This window comes from Numida meleagris, chromosome 3, assembly GCF_002078875.1.
Source record: "Numida meleagris isolate 19003 breed g44 Domestic line chromosome 3, NumMel1.0, whole genome shotgun sequence".
NCBI lineage: Eukaryota > Metazoa > Chordata > Aves > Galliformes > Numididae > Numida > Numida meleagris.
The window spans coordinates 43,970,514-43,997,899 of NC_034411.1; the positions used below are offsets into that span (position 1 = coordinate 43,970,514).

The 27,386-nt window shown below is 39.8% G+C and overlaps 1 long non-coding RNA gene across 1 annotated transcript; it reads left to right on the forward strand.

The window, feature by feature from the left end:
* Positions 434-24,177, forward strand: LOC110396481. Its single transcript, XR_002436995.1, has 8 exons — positions 434-565; positions 6,980-7,123; positions 8,949-9,137; positions 15,525-16,008; positions 17,149-17,396; positions 22,477-22,745; positions 23,972-24,036; positions 24,119-24,177. It is a non-coding gene; the product is annotated as an uncharacterized LOC110396481 (long non-coding RNA).

Below are 27,386 nucleotides of genomic sequence, written 5' to 3' on the forward strand. Positions count from 1 at the left end.
ATACTGGAAACATCCAAGCCAAAGTCAATAGTTACTTTTTTTCTGTAAGCAGAAGCTTGTCAAGTTCAACAGAGAAATTTTCTTCATCACTTATTACAACAGTTACAAAAACAAGGTATCACCAAAAAAAAAAAGTGAAACGTGTGGCTTGCTTTCACAAATGGATTTAGCAGGTTGTGGGAGATCAAACTTGAAGGGATTATGTATTTTATCTTAACCATCCCCCACCAGAGATATCACTCCACATATGTCTAGAATGCAAACAAAAACATTAAAATGAGGCAACTGGCAGTTAGGTTCTGTTTGCATAAGAGAAGCTGCTTGCCAGTGATTCACACCTCCATGGCTCTTCTAGAAGAAATGGGGCCTTGGGCAGTAACAGCTGTGCTGCTTGGGTGCTCACATCCATGGAGCAGCTTGATACAATCAGCCATGGGAAGCAGGTGGGGGTGGTCGTTACATTCTACAAAGGCTCTGGTGGAAGAAATGGAGAATGCTTAATCATCTTGCAAAGTGCAGCCTCTGACAAGAAAGCTTATGGCCCGAACGCTGCACTTCAATGAATGTAAGTACAGGCTGCTGTTAGCCAAGGGATACACTTTGTGAGGGTCTTTGTTTTAACGGGTCCCAGTCATCCAGTTAAAAGGGGGACGAGAAGAGCCATTCCTGACAGAAAAAAATGAAAGCTCTTAGAAAATGGTGTTGTGTTGCTGTAGCTCTTCAACATGCTGACTTGTGAGCTGGCATGCTCTCAGTGGGGTGCGCACGTCTATCACAGCCTCGTGCTCCACTGCCACATGGCAGCATCAGGCAATGATACGCTGGCTCAAGTATTTGCCTAAAGCTGCAGTTACAACCAGTGAGAATCCATGTATGCTGCAGCCTCTACTGCACAGGCTGGACAGCTGCCAGCCTGAACACTATGAGCCTTGTCTCTCCAGGCAGCCAAGAGTTGTTCTCCTGAGCAAAGGCCATGCCTGTGCCAGTTCTTCTCTCTTTCGGTTCCTGCATCTAACTCTACCCCCCCACCTCAGGAATGTCATCACCACTTAGTCTGAGAGGCTTACAAAGCACCTAATTTCTAAAATCATTTTAAGTATAGTTGGATGAGAATCAAGTTTCAACAGGGACTGTTCTTGGAGTCTGGTTCTACCATTGGCTTGGTGTGTAAGCAAGGATAAGCCATGGACTTCTAATTCCTTATCTGTGAAGTGTAATTAATATTGATTTAAGGTAATTCCTGTTGTGATGTAGATGCTTATGTCCGGAGACATTTTTAAGACGGAAAGGCACTGTGTGCAGGTGATTGTTGCTCTTGTCAATTCTCCACAATTCCAGTTGTGATGCTGGTGCCAGGCAGAGCACATTGCAGTACTGGTCTAGGCTATTCCCTTCTGAACCCAGATAGCGTAAGTTCAATTGTGCTTTTAAGTTTCATGCATATCTATCCCTGCAGGTGTGTTGGTTCGTAGCCCTGGCTGCTGCAGGATTTTACTGGAATTCCTTTCTGTTGCAGAATCTGATTTGAGTCTGTCAGGGCAAAGTGTGTATTCTGCTTTCTAGATCATTTAAAACCTGTGGCAAAATTAATGATATTGTTTTGGTTAATTGTCCTCATCCAGGAAACACTGACAGCTCCTCTGGGTCACTACAGCAATTTCTTTTATGCTGTACAAAACTTTCTTCCCTAAAGTGCAAATGCGTAGGCTGTCATTATGTGACTCTCCAGTTCCATACTGACAAAGCCTACCAGTTTTTCTAAAAGCTGGTAAGCAACTGTCACACTTATGAGTATAGTTTCAGAAACTCATTTTTCTATATTTTTCCATTGTTTTTTATTTGATGTTACAAGATTGATAATAACATTTTGTTCTTTGTGAATCTTGCCCTCTGACTGTGCTGGTTAGCCTCCCTTTTTTTCCACTGGAGGAGTCAGCCAAGCTAAGTCTTTATTTTTGATTCATGCAGGTTGTAAGGTCAGTTCTGGTGGGTATGATTTGCTAATGAATTCATGCTCCATTTCTCAGTTGGCTGGTTCTTCAAGTAGGCCTGGACAAATACACTGACATTTGAATTTAAGGGGACAGTCAGGGACCTAGTCAAGAAATATTTGAGAATAGATTTAGAAATCTGTGCAGTGCAAATAAAATTTGAGATAGAATAAATAAAAACACTGATGTTAAGAACAGTTGTACATGTATATGCATATACATATATAAATACTTGTTACAAATTACAAAGTTAATAAAAATTTTATATATGTCACTGTCACTCTGAGGAGTCCCCTGCACTCCAAAGAAACAAGAAGACTAAAGCACAAGGAAGAGAAAGGAAGAGTGTCATGTCATGTAGCCAGTGGCATTTCCAGTGCCTTCATTACTAACTACATAAGTGCTGGTGCTGAAGACAGAGGGACACAGGGCCACTATTTCATGCCATTTCCTAGGCACACATGAGGGTGGGATGGGGCGTGGGCACAGCTGAGGACACTGCTCTCTCTGAGAGAGACTAAGGCAGACTCAGGCTGAGTCATCTTAGTAAAGTGAAGTCTAGAATGGATGAACATCCCTGCTCTTAAGGTAGACAGAGATGAGAATTTGAATATTTAGTTGCAGTTTATCCTTTGGCCCTTTCTTTCAGCACCAAAACTATGCCTGAAAATGGGAGGAGACAGATCACTCTGTGTCTGTTGTGGTTTTTACGCTCTGTCTGAGCACCAGAAAAATCAGAGACAGATTTTTTCTGGTTTAGAAAAGGTCAGTGCAATGGATGAGGCAAGGTCTAGAGGCCAAGTCACCACCTGGGACTTGAATATTGGCTACAATTTCCAGTTTTGTCTTACAATTCCTGTGTGACTTCACTCAAGTTATTTCATTTACCCATGTCTCCATACATCCCTATGTGAAAGTCAAGGGGCAATACCATTTCATTTCTATTACCCCTACTCAGGAGAAAAGATAGCTCTCATCATTTCCTTTTGTAACGGGATTGCCATCCTTACAGGTGACTTTTGGTCCTCCACAGTAGTAACTAAAAATGATTCACGAACTAGTGACTTTTCAAAGGGCAGCAGCATTGTGTGATCCTTAGTATGGAAAAGGCTCTAAGAGGTAGAAGGGAAATACAGATCTCTGCAGGGAACTCCAAACTTCCTCTGAGTATCCTGAGTGGTTCTGACTGATAAGGTGATTCATGATCCATCTAGTATTACCAAGAGTACTGGGCTCTCTCAAAATGCAAAATACAACTTCATTTTAATGGTGAGAAGGCAGTGTCTCAATGAGTAATTAGATTCAATTCACCTCTTGATCAGAGGACATTCAGAACTACATTTGCCACCACTGATGGAAGTTCCTAAATGCAGTGAGGAAGTGAGAGGTACTCTACGTTAAAGTTACATCATTGTAAAGAGGAGGTCAAGAACATTTACTGGGACTGAAGGAAAGGTGGGGGGAAAGACATGAAAGAAAAAGAATGTAAAAGGTAAGAAATTAGGGACATCAGTTGAAAGGGAGAACCTCAGGTGATAGTGCTTACCTTACAGGATACTTTTGTATTTTAAATTAAATAATATATTAAATAAATTGAATAATACATAAGTCACTCTGAAAGTAGAGCCCTGAATGGTTTTTATGGAAGAAAACTACAGGCTCATGCTTCAGGAACAGACCAGCACCTCTTTGCTATTGGTTCATAGTGCCATGCCAATGGAAGATCACATTATATTTAGACAAAAGTTTCTCTTACTCTGTACAAAAAGAGGCTGCACGAATATGGGACCTAATATATAGATATGGTTGTCCCTAATTCTAGCCGCTAAGGTTGATTACAAACTCTTAATCCATACCCTTGAATTTAACATCTGTGTCATCTGGAAAATCTCTGATAGAAAACTCTCTTGGTTTTGTACAGAACACACCCCTCTTCAATTATTTATCTTGTATGCAAACACCTGGCCAAATCAAATTTCTTGGAACAACTGGTAATTCAATTTCTTTTCAGTAATCTGCATGTAAATATACATGCAAAATCTTAATTTCTGTTTCTTTAAAATGACAGCTTTCAGTATAGAAACATTAATAATTTTCAGTGAAGCATGAGATAAACTCCAGAAATGTTCTTTAGTATACCACACTTCTGCTATCATTCAACAACTATTTCAATTTTTAATGATCTACTATATTAATTGTGTCAAATATTTTGATTGGCATTTAAACTGTTTTCTCTCTCAATGGAAAAAAAAAAAGTTGCTGTTTTGACTACCTGAGTGTAAAAAAAAAAAAAAAAATTACAGAGAGGTTTCTATTCTAGTAATAAAACATATTAATCCTACCTGTTCATTCAATAGAGATTCAGATTTCTGTGTCTGAGATTAGTATAATGATGCACTCTTGGATTATGAAGGACTACTGCACAAATAAAGAAACGTGGAGAGAGATTAAGTCAAACTTCATTTAGTGGATAATGTCTTGAGGAGAGGGGTCTTAGGTTCGAATTAAGGATAACTGCAATTAATTGAATGTAATTTAGAAAGCAAAGTCTTTTAGAAATGATGATCATCTAATGAGCAATCTAATACATCTGGCAGAGGGGCTGTTGACTGCAGATCAATTAATTTGATATTTCAATGTCATTTATTTCTACTTCCTCAAAAGACAGTGAACACAGAGCACCAATGACACCCAATGTCAGGAAAGAAGAAGGAACAGGGATTTTTTGATGATTTTTATCATACTCCAATTGGCTTCTTGAGGCAATTACTCTTAAGGTTTTATTTTCATTCCTGCTGACACATAACCACAAGACCAAATCTCTTACAAATAGTATTCAAACAATGTTGTTGCCAAAATGAAAAGGTTCTTCAAAGCATGGAAACTGTGTATGCATCAATTATTCTGTTTAGTCAGTGCTCATTAACAATAGCCTGGGTGACATTTTCCCCAGTGCAGCTGCATTCAAGGCAAAGTGAGAAAATCTATTGAGGTTAGAACTAATTTCCTTCTCTTTATGTTGGGTCACTTTTAACCTGGATTCGCTCATATGAATATTCCATGTGGCAGCTTAAGCACTCATGCCAACACATGGGAAATGTTAGAAGTAGGGAAACAAGGCAAAAGAGAGTGTTGCTCCTGTCCATGGTATTGCCATCCTCATGTTTGCCACTGTTCTCTGTACACAAACTGACAGGCTGAAGGTGGTCCAGCCCAGCCTAGTCCCTGGCTTGATGACAAGGACTATATTCTTTTTTTTTGTGTGTGTGTGTGTGCGCGAGCACAAAAGGTTGAATCTGGGCTTCTTACAGAATACGAGACTAGGGAGCAGGGGAGGATTAAGTTAAACTGCAGAGAGTGTCAGGTGACACAGACCTGCTCAATGCGCAGCTATATCTTTCTTTACAGACAATGTTATAAGCTATCAATAGCAGTTGACTGGGACAAATACTTGAAATAGCCACTAAATAGAAGGCTGGCAGCAATCAGCTGGCTTTGTTAAAAAAAATAATAGCTTTCTGACTTGCAAGAAGAAAGTGGGTTACTTATGAAAGTATCAGGCTTAAGAAAAATCACAGGAAATAGAAAGATAGCTGGTTAAGCACTCATTTCCCTATTTTAGGCTGCCAGCTCTACTTTAAAGAGTCCACAGCCAAGAAAATCTAGACTGTCACTGTAAAGGAGGTAGTTATCAAAAGCTCATCCATAACAGATCCTCTTAACAACGTCAAAAAGCATAATCATAGAGGAAAGATCATTTTCATGATCATAAATCAGTTAGTTTCATGCCTCTTTTTCTCCCCCATCATGCTAACCCTGAGGACACTTTAAAGATTTATGAACCAGACCTCAGGGAGAGGTGAGAACATTCAACCTTGGCAAGACAGACAAGTGTACAAAGTTGTGTTACATATCAAGAGCAACAAGATGCTGAGACATACTGGAAACACCTGACTTTCAGAGTGCATGCAGCTCTTCTTCTCTAAATGGGCTATTCTTCCAATTGATGTGCATGAATTGAGAAACAGCATACTTTGCGGATCCAAAACTCGTTTCTTTTCCTAGTGCAGAGTTTCCCAAAGGTGTCTTGACTGTTCCCACTCAGTCAGGAGATCAATGACAACCCTGTGATTAGAGAATGGTAAAATGTCCTTGAAGAGCTTACAGCTTTTGTCTTTTATATATTTTTTTCCCGAAAGTACATATAAGAAGTTTTTGTTTGGTAATTATTTAACTAATAATTCTAAGTAAAATAAATAAATAAAATAGTGCCATTTTCTCTTATGCCAGTCAACCACTATATTATTTACATGTGTTTGTTTGTTTCCTTTTAAGAAGAAAAGAATGTATTTTGTGCTGGGGCTAGTGTTGATTAGCATTCAACAAATCCAACTACTAGAAACTTTGTCCCTAAGCTGAGTATGGATTTCCAGAAATAATACATAAACTAGTATTATTGTCAATTCCATTGAAAAATTACAGCTACACTTGAAATACTGCAAAGATAAATTAATTAATGTTGATTAAGTGCTCCAGTGTTACAGCACAGCAACATCTTTTTGTATACAGCCAGAAAGTTCTGCTTTGGGTTGCAAATTCAGTTTGAAATGATGGATTTAGGATTATTTACAACCTGCACAAAACTATGTGGAAGCGTTCTCTTTCTGCTAAAATCTTCTTTTATACATTATGCAAGGACCAAGGATCATGGAAATATTTGATATCAATTATATTAGATGTTAGAGCACCATATATTTTCAGTTGGTCCAGAATTGTATGACCTACATCACAGCAATGTTTTTGCATCCTGCTGAACAACATTTATAGGACAGTCTTGCACGCAGGCTGATTAGATTTTTGTAGGCAGGGCATGTACCTGCTGTACTCTTGCAGAAGGTTGCGTTCCTATTTTGAGTTAGATTTCACTGAATTTACAAACTTCCATCTCATCGTGAAAGCCTCACAAATCTGGAACTGTTTTGCCCCAGGTCAGAAGATTGGCACTATCAGTACTGAGGCAACATTAGTCCACTGGGGACTTGGAAGTATTAATCATGGATGTGCTCATGGAGGCAGAGTGAGAAGAAGCAGTATGAGAGGGATGCCCTGAGTAGGATCTGATCTCCTGCTTGGTAAGCCCAGGTGCCACATGCTTCTGAGATCCCAGACTGGGGAGATGTCCTGACAATAGATGGCGCACGTAGGGGATTGTCACTAGGAGAGGAAGCATAAGCCCCATTGGCCCCCATAAAATTTAGCTTTTCTCAATTCGGGTTAGTAAATACCAGGTACTTTATTAAAAAAGTGATAAAATGAGGAGGAAAAAGTCTCAGAAAACCTACCTGAAGCTGAAAGTGTTTTGTTTTGTTTATAACTGGAGACCTGCTGGAATCCAGAGATGACATTAAACTTCCTTTTAGAAAAGGTAATTGAAAAGGAAAAGATGATCAAGGGATGAACAAATGAAGCCTTTCCTTACCGCTCTATGAATAAAAAAATGTTATTAATAAGCACTTTCATTTCAGGCTTCTACTCTGCAGTCACACATTTTGAATGTATAACCACACAGATAAAGGTTTTTACCTCTTAAGTCCTTCACTGAACTACAGACAATTTTGCAAATAGAGGAATGAACTGCAGAAGGCATGGACAAACAGAGGATAGTGAGGACACAGATTTAATAAAAGGCTCTTTAAAATGTCTCTTTTTTTTCTGATATTTCAGTATTTATATTCCATAACTAAGAATAGCTAGTCTCATTCTGCCGTTCTTTATTCAAATTTAAAAAAAAAAAAAAAAAAAAAAAAACCAGATTCTCCACAGGCTACCAAAATAAAAGCATATATTTGAGACCTTCTGAGATTCTGCAAAAAGTAGAATAAGTGCGTAATGCCTACTGCTGAGTGCTCACTGTAAGACTCCCCAAGACTTTTGTAGAGTGCAACTACAGTACCCGTGGCTTTTTGGGAAATGTGAATTGTGCTGACGTATTTCACCACTAGTTCTCCTTCTGTCTCTTGTTGACGGAGACAGATTCAACAGGAGCTGCATTCTCACCTGCAAGCAGTTATCTAGAGGTGAAGGACATGATCCAGGAAGTTTTGAACAACAAATAGTGAGTGGAAAGCTGAAATGGTTAATCCATGTTGCTGAAGACATTGGAAACTACTGGAAATATTACCAGTCACTGTTGTATTTTGAGATTCCCCACTGAGACCCTTGATGTGACACTGAAAGACTGGAAGGAGCAGAAACCGAAAAAAGACATAAAAGAGAGCAGAGGACCCAATGTTAAATATACAGATCGTCTCCGATAGGGAAATGAGTACACCAAGTCCCAACTATACAGCTGTATAGGAAAATCTTTAACTAGTGTAGGGAAAATAGTACTTCTTTATATTCATTTTTGGTTATAGATCTAATGTTAACTTTTTGCAAGAATAATGTATGCCTTTCAGGACGTTCTGTCAGTATGCATTTTGTATAGTCATAGTACAATTTAAAGATGTGTGTATGTTGGGACAGTGGGTTTCAAATGTTGATTTATGTAATGTTCATTTGAGAAACATTGAACTGAGCTGATTTCCCCTCTCCAGTACCCTCAGTATAGTCAAAAGAAGGTGTTTGAGTGAGTCTTCTGCTGATCACAGTATGAAGTAGGGTTTAAGAGGGTGGCAGAGTTTCTTCAGACCCCTGCTGGTCATAGCGAAGAAAAGCAAATTCTGCAAATCCAATTGACTTAACACTGCAGAGGGTTTATCCCTATTGTTAATTGTATTAACCTACAAAAGGATTGGAGGATTAATTAGAAATAAGGACCAGGAGATGAAGTGAAGATTCTCAGGGGAGACACCACTATGTATTATCCTGGAACTGTGTAATTATTTGATTTCTTACTATTAGAGAGTAGCACCCTTACCTGAATGTAACCTTAATCGCCTCTTCTTTTATTCTTAGCTTTGTGTTTTTGAACAGATTGCTAATTGTATTCCAAACCTGAACCACCTACTGAAGACCTGCAGAAAAAGAAGTGGAAGAATTCTGAGTGTCCTAATTTGAGAGGAGGTTATAGCACAATATTATTAAGATCAAACTGCCTCTCACCTCAAATCAAGAAGAAAACCACTCTGCTTTGACTAAAGCCAGGTAGGATTCTTTTCCTCAGATTGTATTCAGATTTTCCCTTAGGTTAAGCTTTAGTCACAAGAGAAATAATGTCTGATTAAAAGGTAGGATAAATGAAATCAAGTGCTTTCTGAATGGAAAAGCAGGACTCAGGCCTATCATTTTGAGCATGACAGTAATAATGTACAACATTGGCCTTCTCTTCAGCACTGGCTATAGAGGCTCATCCTAGTCCAGATCACTACCTGGCACCCAGGAAAGGCTACAATAAGCACAAGCTGGTTATAACCTGCAAGGTGCCAGGGATTGGCTTGCCATGGGGAGATCAGTCATTTCCCATGTGCTTTTGAAAGCTTTTCTCCCAGTCTGTAGATGTCTTTTTGTACCACTGTACTTCTAAGTAACACCCTTAGAAACTGATCGTGCTCCTTTTCAAAAAAGATGTGTTAAACGTAAAAGTAAAAGCCTCTGAAATACATATTGATAAGCTAAAAAAAAAAAAAGAGAGAGAAGGCAGAAAAGTACCTTGCAGGCAATGTAAAAAAAAAAAAGCAGTAGAAGAACCTTTAGATCTATTTCTTTCATCCAAGCTCCATTGAAATGACTGAGAAACCTTTCTCATTCATGTCAATGCAAATATGTGACTGTCATGTTTGAATATTGAACAGCTGGTATCCTTTTTTTTTATGCCAACAAGAATCTGATGTATTTTACTACTTCCTAGAAGTACTATTTGTACTATATTGCTACAGAACAGCATGAAAATTAAATTCTGCCACTAAACCTAAGGGCCAGATTCCTCTGTCTAGTTTATATAGGTAGCCCTTTCCTCTGGTTACTAGCAAAGTAAGACACTAGCCATCAAGAATCATCTGTCCTGACAACACCAAAGATCCAGTACTATGTAAGAATTGTCCAACCATCACTTGCATGAAGCATTTTTCAAGTCTGCAAGTTCATGTTTCCTAGACATATTGAGGATCAAAATAAGTAATGTCCAAAAGCTATGAGGTTCTGTGTTCTCCTTGTAATTCAAGCCTAACTTCTCACTGGGATGTGGGTGTGTTTGAGACCCTGAGCCAGCACTTGCACAGAGTCAATATGTGCCATTGACTATAGGGGACACCATAGCTCCAAGCAAAAGGGAGGTTTGTAACTTTAAGTAAAAGTCTTATTTCCTCTCTCCTGAAGCTGTTGTGAACGTAGCATTTATGTCTCATAGGCAGTGACTAACAGGAAACTTGCGCTGGAGCTCCTACCTGAGGAGAGGCTTTCATTGGGATGCCAAATAAGCAAATGAAATTAGAGGGATAGGTTTAAACTTGGAATGGAAAGGGAGAGAAAACAATGATGTTTTCCTTGAAGCTATCTTTGAAAAACACTTCAGGGGTGGTGGTTGGGAATTTCAGCTCAGTCTTTTAGAGGGACCAAGCAAAGCTCTTCTATTTCCAAGTACTGTGAGTGATCTGTGGCTATTTTGAACTTCTGGCTTTGGCTGTTTGGAAAATATTGGGTCTTTCTGAATTCGGCTACGTCTAGTTAAAGGGCTCTGCTGGACAATCAAGTGGCAAGAGGCATGACCCAACATTTATACTGAAAGCATATACTAGCTAGGATTTCTGACATCTTTCCTACTTTGTCTTCTTTGTATTTGTATAATGATTTAGGGCAGATGAGATGCCACAGTGCACATGACTGAAATGTGTGAAAACTTAATTAACAGAATAATTACGCAGTAGAAATGTGATCTTCTCTCAGCGAAATGCTAGCAGGAAATGTGGACCCTGTGGAGTATGAGTCCAAATATTTAGTCGGTGGAAAAGCCATTAGTCACAAAAAGGCTGCATCTGCTGGAAAGAGTTAATCAGGTTCCTGACTTCAAAGAACACAATATGCCTTAAATACCCTTCTCCTGGCTTCTCAGGCATGATGTAAATGAATATGTGATTTTCTCCAAGCTACCTGGGTAAATCTGCATAGCTCAATTAACTTCAGTTGATTTATGTCAGTTACACCAACAGAGGATCTGGACAGAACTTAATAGCATCTGTACATCTAATAGCCCATCACAGTGTATGAAAATTGGGCATTATTCTGCCTCAGTCATCCCTTTGCAGCCAGAATGAATAGCAGGAGGATTTGTTATTTATTAAATGAATTCCATTTCTACAGAATTGAATCTACACTGCTTCCCATGAATTTCTACGCTGGCAAGTCTTGTGTTTTTTTTTTTCTAAGCACCGTATATTTTTCTGTGAAAATATTAAGATAATCAAACAATCATTGGAATTTTCTTGATATTTGGTTAGAGACACATTGCTTAATCATTTTACTCATATCAGTGAAAATTTGCATCATGCTAGAAATTGATCACCTGCTTTTTTTTTCTAGTTACTTAAATTATTTTTGTCTTTTAGACAAATATAAATCCTAAAATAAATGAGTTTAGATATTGATTGCAGTTCATTTTTTTTTAATAGATTGTGAGGTATAATTCTTTTTTTAACATTCTTCTTTCATTTTAATTTTCATATCGGGCAGTATTTAGGCCACCGTGTTGAAGCAAATCCTGCAGCGTGATTATCTTCTCATTGAAATGCTCTCTACTGTGCCTACTTGTTTGATGTGTTTTTCTTGTACGTTGTATTTCTGATGGCTTTTGGGTAAAATAATCATTATATGTCACCCATACTATCTCTTTTTAATCTCCAGAAGATTAAGCATGTTTATTTAAAAACTCCTTTGATACTGTCTTCACTAACTCAGCTATTTTATAAAATTGGAAATAATGAATCAGGGAGATGCAATTTTGATAATGCCACTTACACAACTCCTGTGAGGCTAGCTAGCAAAAGGACCGGAGATATAGAAGTATCTGACACACATACAGTGAGAATGGGAAAAATATTGTAATTTCATGTAGGTTATGAAGTGCTTGAAAAAATACAGTCAGCAAAATTACTGTTCAGTTAATGAATCACATTCTTCAGGGACTGGTGGACTCAGGAGATGGGTAATGAGATCAGGAAAGGTTCTTTTCATCTCTGGGTCACCAGTTCAAATCTGATATAGATAGTCAGCAATTATAAGTCACTACCATTTGAAGGCTCCTTGATCTTCTTGAAATGGAGCTGGTGAACACATGAACAGTTTAAAAAAAAAAAAAAAAAAAAACCCAAAACTAGAGTACCTGTAAAACACATGCTTCAAAGCCAGTACAGTTCTCACCAGGGCTGAGCAAAACATCACAGACTTTCTGGAGCTTAGAGTGGGCAAGCTGTAAATGCTGTCCTATGACTGAAAGAGGCCCATCATGTGAGGGACGTGCATCTGAGCTTGTGACAGAGGGGCCCACATGGACGGTCAGTGGTGGCACTCCCTGGACCAAAGATTTCACACTGTGCCACAGCTGTGGGGAGCCCTCACTGCTCACCTGCTGTTACAGCTCTGGCCTGGTGCTCGGTGGAACCCCTGGGACACCGCTCCTCCCAACCTGCCTGAGAAGGTCTATGCAGTCCTGGGAGCTCTCTACCACCCAGCTGTCCTCCATCAGATTAGTTCAGCTTGGGCATGCTTTACCCTGTGGAATCCATAAATATCAGATAGTCACACTGCACTGCGAGGGCTAATGCAGCTCCTCACACCAATCCAGAGGTGCAGACCAAAAGGAGGAACTGAGGGGTCCCAGTGACCCTGTGATTTGAGGTGAAATTGAACCAATATGGGAGTGCAGATGAAGCTAAGTGAGTGAAAAAAATAGCATGTGAGACATCACTGTCTGGTCAGCACTGCAGCAGGCAGAAATTTAAGTCTAAATAACGTATTCTGTGATGCTCAAGTGTGCATCACACAGATGAACCACTTATACCTGCACCCAGGAATTTCAGTTTTTTCTCTGCCTGTGCAGCATCAGAGAAGGAGACTCCTGAGGGAGAGCCATTGGGCATACAGTCTGCTTTCCCAAAAAGCAGTTCTAGGTAGGAATCATGCCAGCTGGCTCAGGACATTGTTGTTTTTTTGTTTTGTTTTGGTTTTGACAACATGTTGCTTTGTTTTTCTGAGACTTCTTACAATTTTATTCTGGAAATTCAAATTCTCAAGAATTTGCTTAAAACTATGAAAGGAGATTTTGTTTTCACAAAAGACAGAGTTCTGTAGCAGGAAGTCTGAAGCATCTGTTTCAACCACCTGAAACTGTGATTTGGCATATAGCAAGAACAGCTGGGACAGTGGAGGAAATTTCACACAGATCCTGTCCTGGTAGCTGTTAAAGCCATGCCTTTTGAGCTCTGCTCTTCATTCTTTTCCTGGAAAATAATCTCAATGAGCTACCCAGATTAGCTGGGCTCAGAAAACTGAGTTTATCTTAAGACAGTAAATATTCCCACGAAAAACAGCAATAAGAAGCAAACAGAGCAGACAAACAGAAGTTAGGCAAACCGATATTTAAATTTCCCAGACCTTGCCTTGACCCAGAACTGAATCAGCTGTCCTCAAAACAGGAAAAAAAAAATTGGCTTGTAGTCAGATATATGAAAACACAAAAATTCCAATAAGCATGGCATACCTCACTGGGCTCTGGGAAGGCTCTCCACAAATGACCTACATAATTAAAACCTTCATTGCCTTTTTAACCTAGGAGTAGTTAATGGAAAAACAGCTGCTAGCATCCAATAAATTTATTTAAGTGTTGCTTATAGGGAAAGACTTAGGTGCCTTTTGTGTGCTGAAAATTAAGATATAAATACATGTTAGCCATTATCAACCTGCATATTTGCAACAAGCTGTCTTCAGGGATTGAAAGCAACAGTTACATATTTCAGGTGCCACCGATAAGCATACGTGTTAAGAAAGCAGCCTATTACAGGAAAAGTATTTGAGAAAATGCTTCTGCATGTGTATGTGAAATAAACTGCCTTCTATTTAATTACAAAGTTCTTGGACATTTCAATTTAGTTGCATCACTATAAAAATACTAAAATATTTTCATTTCTAGGTATTTAAATGGACCTTTCAATTTTTTTTTTTCCACCATCATTATATTTTGGGAATGAAGTATTTTAATTCTCTTTCTCCTAGAAATCTTACCTTTTTCTAGCCTGAAAAAGGGATATCCTTTAAGTCAAAGCTTACTTTTTTCTAAGTCTGCTTTCCCAAACACTGCTTGCTTTTGAAAAAGTTAGCAAGCATCAGTTACAGATTTTCATGCTTCCTTCTTCCATTTGGAAACTTGTCCCTGGCTGGAGGGAGTTTCAAAAAACTATGAATAGAGAAAGAAATGAAACTTGAGAAAAGAAAATGTCATGTGCCTTTCATTTTGGTAATACATTTAGGGATAAAAAGCAAAGAAGTATGATGAAGAGGGGAAAAGCAGTTCTGTAAGCTGTAGATTTAGTGTGGCTGCTTTCGTATGGGTTTGAATGCATGGTTGTTTAGAGCTCTGATGGAAAATCTCTAAATGCTGGAACATTTATAATGTCCGTTTCTCATGTGAGCTCTTTGATGTATAATAGGAGAACTCACACTGCTGCCTCTTCCCAGAAGCACTGACAGGATCTTATACTTTCTGCACAGCCATCCAAGGCTCTTCTGAAGACAGTCAAGAAATCTGTGGAGGCTTCCTTATTTCTAAGGACTGTATCTTTGTCAAATTTGGCTGAGCTCAGGCTAGAGATTCAAAATTTCAGAAAAGAAGATGTAAGCAGACACAAACCGATATGGACGCAGCATGACTATAAATCTTATTTCCTCAGGAAACAAAGCTATAAGCATTTTTCAAAGACAAGTCTTTTTCAAGAGTAAAACCAAAATGCAAATTTACATTTGAGATGTCAAGTTTCTTACAAAAATGTAGCCAAAATGTAGTTGTAGGCCAAACTATATTAAGTTCTCTTTTTTTTTTTAAGGTCAGGAATATTTCCTTCTGTCAAAAATTTCATCCTGTTCTTTCAAAACATGGAGAGACAAATAAATGTTCCCCCCACCTGCGACCCCAGTGCAGACCTTTTGTTCAGCCTTGTCTGAGGTGACTTGGTATGGGCTGATGGGGAACTCTGTCTGGTTTAGTGCTTCTGATGATGCTGGATGAGATGTTGTGTTCTTTGTGTTGATCATCACAGAGATCAAAATGGCTCCTGGATCTTGTGCTGGTCTGTAAGTACAGATGGGAATGAACTTTTTACTGCAAGGTAGCACCTCATATTTAGATATAGTGATAATCATTTGACAGGCAAAGCCTTTCACTGATGAAAAATTTGTCCATCGTTAATTCAGTTGTACTTTGCAAGCCATCCTTTTCACCATGCTCCTTCTCCATAGTGTAGACAAAACAGGTAATTCCTCTGAGGTTAATTCTTATGCGTGCCTCTTTACAAGTAAATGCTCTCCTTGCTCCTATCCTCTTGACAGCACTGAAAATTGCTCTGCCAAGAATGCAGACCATGGCAGGTTTCACGTGACATTCAACCCACAGAGAAAGACAAAACAAAGAGCTTCTTGACTTATTGGTGCTATCACCTCTTATGAAGCAGTAAATTGCTGCATAGACCAGATGATAAGGAAGTGCATCTAAGACATAGGAACCAGCCAAGTATAAAGGTCTCCTTTCTTGTCAAAGATCCAAGAAGGCCTGGCATCTGCTTCAATATCCAAAGCAAAGGACTTCCTATGGACACAGATGTCAAGCAGTAGATCTTCAATGGTATCTTAGTAGCTAGAGGCAATGCATCTGTCTGCTGACTTTTAGTTGCTGCTTTTGCTAATATACCTGTTAGCTCCAGCTCTGAAGTAAAGCAGCCTGAATTGCCTGGCACACTTGGCACAGGAGCTTCTCCAGCTGAGGTTTCTGCCAAGGGGAGACAAGAGATCAACTCGCACCAGAGGGAGGTCACAGGTGAGCTGGGAAGAGGGGGAGGAGTGATGCCTTTCTTGGGTTGACATGGGCTGCTTTGGGGTGGCTGCCTTAATCAGCAAGGGTGTTAGTGGGTAGGTAGGCACGTGCTCTTTGCTCTGGTAGAATACAGTTATCCTCCTTCCTGGCACTGCAGCTGTTCCGGATTTTACAGAGTTTGCCAACTTTTGTTTCCCAGTTAGGCCAAGGAATAACATCATTAGTTACAAAAGCAAAGAAGCCAGCCTGAGGTTTCACTAAATTTTAGTATTACTTTTTCCCTCAATGTAAACTACAGGTGAAACTATCTAAATTCAATGAGGATTTCGTATCACTGTATAGAGGTACAAATTAAAAAAAAAAAAAATGATGTATGTACATATACAGAAAAACTACTTTGGGAGTAAATCCCTTCCACTTTAACAGTGAGTTTTTGGCGCATTAAAGTAACTAGCTGGTTACAAATGATTGCAAAACACAAATGATTTTAGCATAACATGGGCTTTCCTGGGCTGTGAAGCTGCCCTCACCCCAGCCTTGCCCCGGCCATGAAGGACGATAGCTGCTGTCGTTATTTTCCAAGGGAGCTGTGGGGTCCTGCGGGGATCTGGGCTCAGTCCTGGGCGACATAGAGGCCTCCTGTTGCCTCCTTGGTAGGGGCAGAGGAGGGCCTGATGCTGATAAGGGCCACGACTGCTGTTGAGAACAAGAAGGGGACTGTGAAACAAACCACCTTTTAAGCTTGTAAAATACAACAGTAGCTTCAATCTAGAAGAGCTAAGGCCTCTAACAACTCAACTGATTATTCAGTCTGGAGGAGGCTCGGAGGAGAATTTATCGCTCTCTACAACCACCTGAAAAGCCTCTTCTCCCAGGTAACAGTGATAGGATGAGAGGTAATAGCCTCAAGTTGTGCCAGGGGAGATTCAGGGTGGATATTAGAAAACATTTCTTCGCAGAAAGAGTGGTGAGGCACCGGCACAGGCTGCCCAGGGAGGTGGAGTCACCATCCCTGGAGGAGTTCAAGAACAAAATAGATGTGGCACTGAAGAACATGACTAGTGGGCATGCTGGACACAGGCTGGTGGTTGGACTATATGATCTTAGATATCTTTTCCAACCTTTTTAATTCTATGATTCTAGGATTCCTTGTGAAGAGGAGGTGGCTGTGGGTGTCTTCCCATCCTTATCCTCTCACAGGCTGCACTGATCTTCCTCAGCAAGTTCAGTGCCTTGGAGCAATAGGGTCCCTGCCAGCCCACCAGGATGGTGACATCTGTGCTCCTCCATGCCAGTATTTGGGAAGGAGGCATGAGACCTGGCATCCAGCAGAGCCAGGAACCAGCCAAATCAAGATAACATGGAAAGGAGAGAAACTCCGGATCTATAGAGTAAGTAGCCTTAGTTTTTGTGGGTATGCCTGGCTAATCTGTCAGTGTTAAGGAAGACACTGAGTGTTGAAAGAAAACAAAAAACAAACCAAAAAGAATCCCAATGTTCAATTGCATTTTCTCATGTGTTACCTGAACATATAGTGGGATTGCCTGTAGCTGTTGGCCTCCCTGGAGGCGTTCAAGGCCAGGTTGAATGGGGCCCTGGGCAGCCTGATTTAGTGGGTGGCAGCCCTGCCTACAGCAGGCGGTTGGAGCTCGATAACCTTTAGGGTCTCTTCCAACCTAAACTATTCTGTGATTCTACAATTCTATGTAGAACTTTGTTTTTTCACTTTTTATAGGGAAAATTCAAAATATTGTTTTCATAATGCTGAAGCATTTCAATTTGATGAGTTGCTTAAGGTATTGTAAATGAATGCTATGTACTGTCTGGGTGTGATATTTGACATATTAGAGAGGTACTATTGCAACACAGAATGTCATAAAAAACCTGAGTTAAATAGTTCAGAGCAAAATATTTTAAATGGTCCTTTACTGATTTTTGTGCATTTTTTCTCTTTTTTTTTTTTTAAGAATTTTCAATTGCAGGAAATGATTATTCCAGGAGTAGTCTTTATTCTAACTAGGAACTAGAATTATTGAAATGTTGGATGGCCTGCAAACAAAAACTTCAGTTCCCAGCTGGCTCTGTCCACTGGTTTATCAACAGATTTTTGGACTCCACTGAAACAATCCATGGCAAAGACAATAGATAACCTTACGAATTTATGCAGGCTGAGTTCTTTCAGCTGTGGGCTGCTAGTTCAAATCCTAGGGAGCCTGTAGGGGAACAAGGAAAAGCTGATACCATCACTTTAGGTATGTGGTATGAGTTTACCTCCCTGGGTATAGGTGACAGCAACAGAATTAGCATTAATTAGTCCACTTCGACATCTCAGCCAAGGTTTGACATGGCCAAGTGGGGAAGCCTACTATGCTGCAGACTGAGCTGCATTTGTTCTGTGGATGAAAATATAGCTTCCCTTTTCCAGGTCCAATCCTGGCACTTAGTACTGTCACTGTAAAGCCATAGGGAAATCTAAGAGAGCTGCTTAATAACTAGCAAGAAAAACAAGAAAGTATCATCAGACTAGGTAATTGGTTAGAGATAGTACCCTGGGAAGGCAGGAACTAAAGGCAGTGAACTGTAGCCAGCCACGCAATCCAAGGTAACAGGCAGTGGATTAGCAACCAAGGGAACTTTAATAATTCAACTGTAGCATTCACAGTAATTTAACTATGCTAGCCAGAACACAAAGCTAACGGTGATATAGTGAATGAAGGTAATATTCAGAAAGTTTGTTAAATGCCAGTACATAAAAGAGTCTCCAAGGAGAAGGCTAATATTCAGATTTCTTGCTCTTGTTTTCTTTCTTCTTTTTTCTCAGCTAACTTAAAAGGCAAGCATTTAGTTTTTGGTAGTTATTTGCTAGCTAGTAAGGGAAGATGGGCTGTTTCAGAAGTTCCTATTGACAGCCAACTTACAGAGTGTAACAGGCTGACACGTTTTGTTGTCTTTGAAAAATGAATAACAAATGGTTTTGCTATTTACAAGTCAGAAATGAATCGGTCGATCTGATGACAGAGCACACTCCCAAAACATATAAACACATTTCTGCATGCACTTCTTGCAAACTCTGCCTTCATCCAAATTAACATCAGATAGTAACTCATCCTAATTTGTGAAGGCTGCAAAAAAAAAGTGTAAAGTGAGAATACAGGATTGTTGTAGCTCAAAACAGACTCTCAAAATTTTATAACTTGCCTACATGCAGTTCTACCACTCCTCTGCTGAGAATAAAATGGTAGAACCTCTCTCTAAGGATTACACCCACCACTTTATTGCTGAAGATGCTAGCCTGAATAAAATCCATGATCGTGCTCTGTTGCATTCTCTCACTCTGGGAAGTCAAATTCTTTTCCAGAAATGACAGTGTAAAATGTCTGCTTCTTTTACAACAATGGTGCTTTGTGTACATATTCATAGGCAGAGCTTTTGCTTTAATGACAAAAAATGGATTTTTACAATCCTTTACTCCCACTAGCATTGAGGAGTCCATACAGTTAGGAAAAAATGAATTAGATTCGATTGTGGCTCACATGTCCTGATTGAACCACTGCTGCAAACTCCTACTGCAGCAACAAATCCTGCTAATTGTGTTGTGCAAACTAGCTACGCAGCCTGGGCTGAAGGAAAATTTAAACTCCCAAAGAATACATGTATTTTTGAATACATACTGAGTGCTGTTCTCAAGTTCACATTGTAGTGACCCACTAAATCAGTTCTGGCACAGATTTGAAGGCCTGTGAATTCCCTCTGAGCTGGAAACTATACAGATCCCATGTGTTCATCAGCTGCTGGGGTTATTTTTTTAAGCACTCTTCAATGCTATTGGTAGTGAAAGATTGTAAAAATCCATTTAGTACTTGGCTAACTGTAGTTCCAAGCACACACTGAAGAAAATAGTTTCCATTTCCATTAATAGCATGTGTTTGGAAAGAACTATCTCTATGAAGCCCACCGGAATCAGTAAGGTGGTGGTGGTGATGGTGAGTGTGAGTGGGAAAGATACGGTCAGTTTATATGAAAAGAACCATGTCAGGACATATTCTTGTCTATGGGAAACATGTGAGGAAGGATGTAAAGGGGAAAAAACCATCTCCATGACAGTCCTCCTTCCATGGGCTTTCTCACTTGGAAGAGCCTACTGGAGACAAAGGCATACTGTGCCTTTGCACAGCCTGGAGGGCCTTCACAGCTTTCACCATTCTTTGAGCATGCAGCCATCAACCTGCCTGTAAAGGCTAACATTTGGCACTGCACTTGTGTATTAGATCTCTGACTGCAAGTGGTCACTTCAAGGAGCTTACACCTCACACTGTGCTCCACAAGCACACTACAGCTGAGCTTCACAGCTAGATCTTACTATTTTACTTAGATCACTAAATACACTGTGAATTTTTAGTAATCCAAAGCATCTTTTCTAAGTTGACAAAAATATTAAGTATGCTATTTATACCACCCATTGCACACACTGACATGAGAAATAATTGTCAATACAACATCCCTTCAGTGTTAATTTGTATTCTGTTCCAATTTGTATATAAGTGAAACCTATGAACATTTCCTGCACTGACCTTTGTGTAGGTGGGCTTTAGATCAGATCTGAGGAAGAGCTGAATGATCATATCAGCAGCAAGAACAAGTTCATGGCTGAGCACTGTGATTCTTCATGGTGTAATATGTGATCACTGAGCACGCAGTGGAGAAGAGGAGGCTCAGGGGAGACCTTATCATTCTCTACAACTATCTGAAAGGAGGCTGTGGTGAGGTGGGGGGTCAGCCTCTTCTCCTGTGTAACTAGCAATAGGACTAGAGAGAATGGCCTTAAGTTGCGCCAGGGGAGGTTCAGGTTGGTTATTAGGAAAAATTTCTTCTCAAAAAGAGTGGTCAGGCACTGGAACAGAGTACCCAGGGAGGTGGTGGAGTCACAGTCTCTGGAAGTGCTCAAAAAACATTTAGATGTGGTACTGAGGGACATAGTTTAGTGGGGAAATACTGGTGACAGGTGGACGGTTGGACTACATGATCTTGGAAGTCTTTTCCAACCTTGGTGATTCTGTGATTCTTTGGTTCTATGAACTTTCCTATGGATGTGCTTGGATGACTTTTCCTTCTTGTTCTTGTTTGTCTCATCCTCTCTTCTCATTACTTATCTTTGAGGAGCAGGAACCAGTCTTGGCTTGCTACTGAGAAAACTAGGTACAAAGAGATGCCTTCTACTTTTTTTCTCTGAAAACCTCTTCTCACAGCCAGAGAAATTGGCTCTAAGTTGCCGTAACAGAGCATCTTGAGCCCTATCCAGCCTCAGTAGGCACTGATAGGCAAAAAGTCACTCAATAGAAGAAGCCATTGAGGAAATATCTGCAGAAGTGATGTTGGCAGATGACTAGGAAGCCCTAATCTCTTTGGATCGGGGTAGAACCATGTGCTAAAAGACTCAGCCTTCAGATTATGGAGAAAATTATCATTCTTGCCAAGATCCCTTGATTGTTTCAGACAAATTGGATTAGTCAGAAGGACTTTTGTTGTTACAAGTCATATTTAGTTTTGAAGATTTTTGTCTGAAAATATGAACCATCTCTGCTGTCAGTTTGATGCATGCAATTTTGTTATGCCTATCCTTTCCAGAAATTGAGTACCATTGCTTTGGAATGTCAAAACTTCTCTGGATTTCAAACATATTACAGTATATCTTACTCCAGGACGAATCTCAGTGATAGAAACAATGGTGCCTGCAATGAGCACACTGTGATGAATGTAAAATATATTCACTGTTTTTTCAAGACCTTCCAGAGCTTTATAAAGTTTACAAAATAATTTAGAATCCTTAAAGGAAACCTACTACAAAACAGAAGTGTTATTAATACAGAACACTTCAGGATGCCATAGAAGAAACAGCCACATTCAGACCACTTATAATAGTGCACAAGTGAATTTAGGATTCAACAGTCAGCAAGTTAAAGTGCCTATTAGTCAGATGTAATAGCCAGTGCCAGCTGCACCAGGAGCTGTTATCCCATTTGTTTAATGGGCAGGGGGAAGGCCTATATTCAGATTCACCAGAAGTGTCCAGCATTACTATCATGTCAATTTCTGTCATTTACCTGTCCCTGAAATATGTAGCGATATCTCCATTAATATAAGTAGTTAAGGTACTTTCTCTGATGCTGTTATAACTCAATGACAAAGGCTGGGGATAAGAAAAAAAAAAGTAAGGAAGAGTTTTCCCTAATTAAAGAAAAAGCAGTTTTCCAAAATTTAAAACATCCTTTTTAGAGGGGGTACTCCTATAGGTCTACTTTTATTTTTTTTTCCTTCACTTTTAATTACTAATCTCTCAACCTCTCCACATGACAGGACATCACTCCTTCCAACCCAAAGAGGAAAGACTGAAGTTCCTCTTTGACTATCCCAGTGCTTTCCTGACAGCTGAATGTACTGCTAACTTGATTTTTTTTTTTTTTTCCCTTGGAGCTCTTCTGCCCTGAAACCCATCAATGACATGGCATGGATATTGCTTCTCTGTTGTAACTGTGATATTGCTTGTAACAAGTGAGGATGAGTTGGTGGACATGCAAACAACAGCAAGCTGTGTGTAGTAGTAATTCCACCAGCTTTGGGGACTCTTCTGTCAGAGAACCTCACTCACTGGGATGTACAAAAGAGAGAACATGATACTGATCTCCTGAAAGGAAGTGAAGAAGACGACTTCTGAGCTGGTGCTGAACCACAGAGAAATCAAAGTGAGTGCCTCAGTGTCCCATCATTATCCTTTCCCGTTAGCTGTTGGAGCGCAGTACAAGAGCAGTCCTCCTGAGGACCTCTAGGGGCTACTGCAGTTCAATAAATAACAATAAATATAATGCAAAAATTGGGTTTGAGTCTGATAAGGGCTGTGTTAATTTCTGATGTAATATCTTTGACTTCAGAGTTGTTAACATGGAATGGGATTTGGCCCACTAAGTCTTTGCTTACCGTGAATGATAACGGATGGCAGCAATTCCTGACTATTCTCACACAGTGTCTTGTCCTGTTTTCCTGGGGGAGGAATTAGTCTTTCAGTGCTCCTTCTTGATTTGTTCCCTGCTTTCTGCTAATATTATAAAAGTAGCATCTTTCATTCTACAGAGAACACACAAATTATGTGTAAATAACAGTTATTTCACTCTTTGCTAATGCCTTTACGAAATCTGCTTTTATTCATGTTAGTAAGAATCAATGTTTTACTAATTTGCTATTTAAATATACTACAGACCCTTGAGCATTCTCTCCCACCACATGCAGCTTGGTTGTGAAGAGTTGTACGCAACATATAAGGCACAGAGAGTGCACATATATAACAGAGTGGGCAAGCTCACGCCCTGTGAGCGCTGTACATTTAAAAAACTCAGAATAGGAGAAAATCTCTACAGGATATCAAAGCAAATTTCAATCCAAGAATGTTTCACTGTGTCAATAGATGTAGCACAAGGGCTGCCTGTTGTTTCACAAACAATGAATCTTCTCCAGCCTATAAATAATGTAAAGACAAGTCTCAGGATTTTTAAAAATTTCTGCTAGCTTGAGGCTACCTACCCTGCATGCCTCCTTGTTTACAACTTCCAGTACAAACGTATATCATGTTTGTTTTCAGACAAAACATCAGCTTTCCTGATTTCTGGAATTAACCTATATTCATATTAGCAGCAGCCTTTTACACAGTTTTTGCATACACGGGCTTTCAGCAACATGAGCACGCAGAGCTGTGCTCCGACACAGCCAAGAGTTGTGCTCCTTGGCATTAGGCGTGTGGTGCTAACGAGATGTCACAAGCAGCTGCCTGGCACTTGGCAAGCATCTGCTGCTCAGGTAAGCACTCTAAAAGCCATTTACAAATATAAGACGTAACATCACTGCACATAGCTCTGGGAATGTAAAGTGGGCTTATATACGAAAGGCTGGATTTTGAAATTCAGTGTTTTGTTTACAGGTAGCAGGTCTGTTGTCATCCTTGGCATGTGAGAGCCTGAACTCCCAGCATCTCCAAGAGTGCAGGTGAGTGTCCTGACTGCCTGAGCCCTCCTCCCATGCTACTTGTCTCTCATCCAGTAATTTTGGTATTCTTTTTTTGGTACAGACACAATAAACCCAGTGGAGAGAGCCTCTGCTTGGGATAGCTCACCTTGTTCAGGCGAGTATCTGAACCTGTCCGTCTACCCCAGGTGTACTCTAAGACCAATATTCATCTGTGTAGCTTTTTAGACTCTGATTAGATTGGAGATCCTCATGGAGAGCGTGGTAAAGCATTGGAATGGGCTGCCCAGGGAGGTGGTGGAATCTCTGTCCTTGGTGGTAATTAAGAGATGCATGGATGTGGCACTAAGGACATGGTTTAGTGATGAGATTTGGTAGGCTGTGTTGATAGTTGGATTTTATGATGCTGGAGGCTTTTTCCAACTTTGATGATTTTGTGCTTCTGTGCTTAAATTGAGGGTGTTTTTGTATATTCAGAAAAACACAGAATCTTGGGTATCTCCAAAACTCAAGGAAAGGAAAACAAGATGCAAGACACTAATGGAGTGTAGACAGGAAGAGAGATTTTGACAGTAATTTTGGAGTTAAGAACTTAAAATCCCCCTTTTTTTTTTCTCCAATTTCAGGCACTTTCTTTATTAGAAGTTTCTAAAACATATTGTTTCAAAACAGAGGGACATATGACTAAATAAAATTTGGACAGAGGACAATTTAGTCTATGGCTCTCTCTACAATAGTTTACATGACAAAATTATTATGAGGAAAGTCTGATTTTTGCCTACTTCTTACTGTCCTCAAAGATTTATTTTTGGTACTAGTCTCTCAGTTTTCCTGGAGGATTCTTTTTAAATGAACCTGAGGCTTTCAAAATTGAATGCAAATAACTTAAAAGCACATTTTGGAGGGTCAAATGGATCTCTTCAATACAACCTGAGAGACCAAGAGTATGTCAGAGTATGATCAACAACAGAGAACCGGATTGAGTCAGGGTCAGTTGAGGAACGACTGCAGGTTATAATTGTCTGTTAGGTTTGTAACGCTCTATGGGAAGGAGCATCCACCTAGCTCTTAGAAATCTCTGAATTCTGAATGACAGATGTCAACTTCATGAAAGCAGCATAGCAAACTGCTCAGCCAAATTCAGTAACTGAGCAGAGGACTAAGTCTCCTCTTCACTGCTTCATACTGATTCACTCAGGAGAGACAAGCTGCTCTTTCTTGGGCAAACTATGGCTGTAACTGTTCTGCCAGTGAAACCCATTTAGGAGCTTTCAGTCTGGCACTTGCATAATCATGAAGTGTACCTGCAAAATGTAAGCAGAAAAAACTTGAAGTCATATGAACTTAAGAATGCAACAAGGGGGAGGGGAGGGTCACAAAGTCAGTTGCTATTACTGCTGGTCTCCCAGGAGGTGATCTATTCTTGGGCTTTCATTAGTTCTAAAAGGTATTCCAGGTGCTCATCTAATCTCAAGGCCCCACATATCCAGCTGAGGCATTGCTTCCTTACTGCCCAAGTCAGGTTTTGTGTTCTGCAAATGCTCTACAGGAATATCATTATAAATCCATAGCTGAAAGAGCCTGTGCATCTTAAGTGCTCTTTCGTTTGCCACCTCTGAATATTCTGCCAGCAGAGATTTAAAACATTGGCTCTGTAAATGCTTTCATGTCAAGACTAAAGGCAACACTTGTTTAATTCATTCTTTGACCCAACAGTAGCTTTATCTTAGGTTATCACTTGTTAAGCTCTCCAGAATGTTTTAAACATGAAGAGGTCCACTGTGTATATACATGCACTGTACTGTATTTTACTTGTACAAATTTGACAGTAGTGATTCATAAACATCAGAACCATTTCCTTTCTGTGCTGCAAATTACGCTTTAGCTCCATTCGCAGATTCACATACAGGATGTGTAGGGAAAAAAAGGAGAAAATTGCATTTATTCTCTATCCAATTCGTAATTCTTTATTGCAGGTCACAAGAGCTCAAAGTTGTTTATATTATATACACTTGTGTGTATGGGAGAGTCTTTGTGTGCATATATAAATATCCATATATATATGTATATCTGTGCGTTTGAGTACACACATATTTATAAATAAAAATATGCACAGAATTGCAGCAATGATATAGTGCTGTGATATAAATGGAGAACTGGATTTATACATCAAACATACTGCAACCTGATTAGAATAACAGGTAAAGGGGCACAGTAGTTTGCTCTACATCATTCATTGGCAGTTCAAAACCAAAATAATTTACATTATTCTGTGTAAACCCATCTGTTCTGCCAGCATGGGATTTATCCCTAAGTTGTCAAACAACTGCAGTTATATTTAAAATCAGCAGCTGACTGTGACCCCCCAGAACTAAGGTCAACAGAATCATTCTGGATTTGCATCACAGAACAAGTGTCAGAAATTCAACAGTTTTGTGTTATAAAGAGTTACAGGACTCACTTGGTAACGGGCTGTTTATCCACTTGCAACAATGATGGTGTCTACACCATAGGATAGATGATTTTTCTCCCAAGCTCCACTTTATTGTCTTAAACCCTGATCCCTCCCTCCATGACAAGACCTGAGTACCTGTTGCCTCGCTATTATTTTTGTGTTGAAAAAGAATTGGGTACAGGTAGAGGGGAGCCACAACATCCAGTACTAAGTTCCCCAGTCCAGACAGATGTGGTACCAAGGACTGTAGCACAGTTAGAGCACTTCAGCCCCATGCAGAGTGGCGGGTGCTATTTCAAATAGTTCAATCTCAACATCCATCTAATCTTCTTGTTACCTGCTGTAGCACCCAAATCAAAATATTTAACAAGCACGGAATATTCTGGAATGAAACTACAAGCCTGTGTCAGTTTAGGAAACATGCCACCTGCTAGCTGGTAATGCCAGCTTCGAAAAATAAATGCACCAATATCTGGCATACTCATGACTAATGATCCAGGGAGCCCTTGTCTGCTGGCGGCTGTGCTGTGCTGCAGAAGTTCACACAGATCTCATAGCCCAGTGCCAGGCAGGTGGGGCTGGGGCACTGAAAGCAGCAGGCCTTTCTCAGATGCCTCAGCCCTAAGTGATTTCTCAAAAAGGTACGTTAACAGGAACAATGTGAAGAAAATACCCTGAGTAAAAAAATGGAACAGCTAATTTTCTGTTGAGGAGGAGATGGTTTAGAAATTAGACCAGGTTTATATGATCTGATTTGTCACAGCACGTAATAGTTGCCAGCAGCAAGAGGATACTTAGAAAACAGTTTTCTTCTTGATACATGCTTCTTTTCGAGTACTTGATGTTTTTAATAGTTTTCAGTTAGTTCAGACAACAAAGGCTAGCTATGAAAATGCAATACAGAACTGTAGAGAGC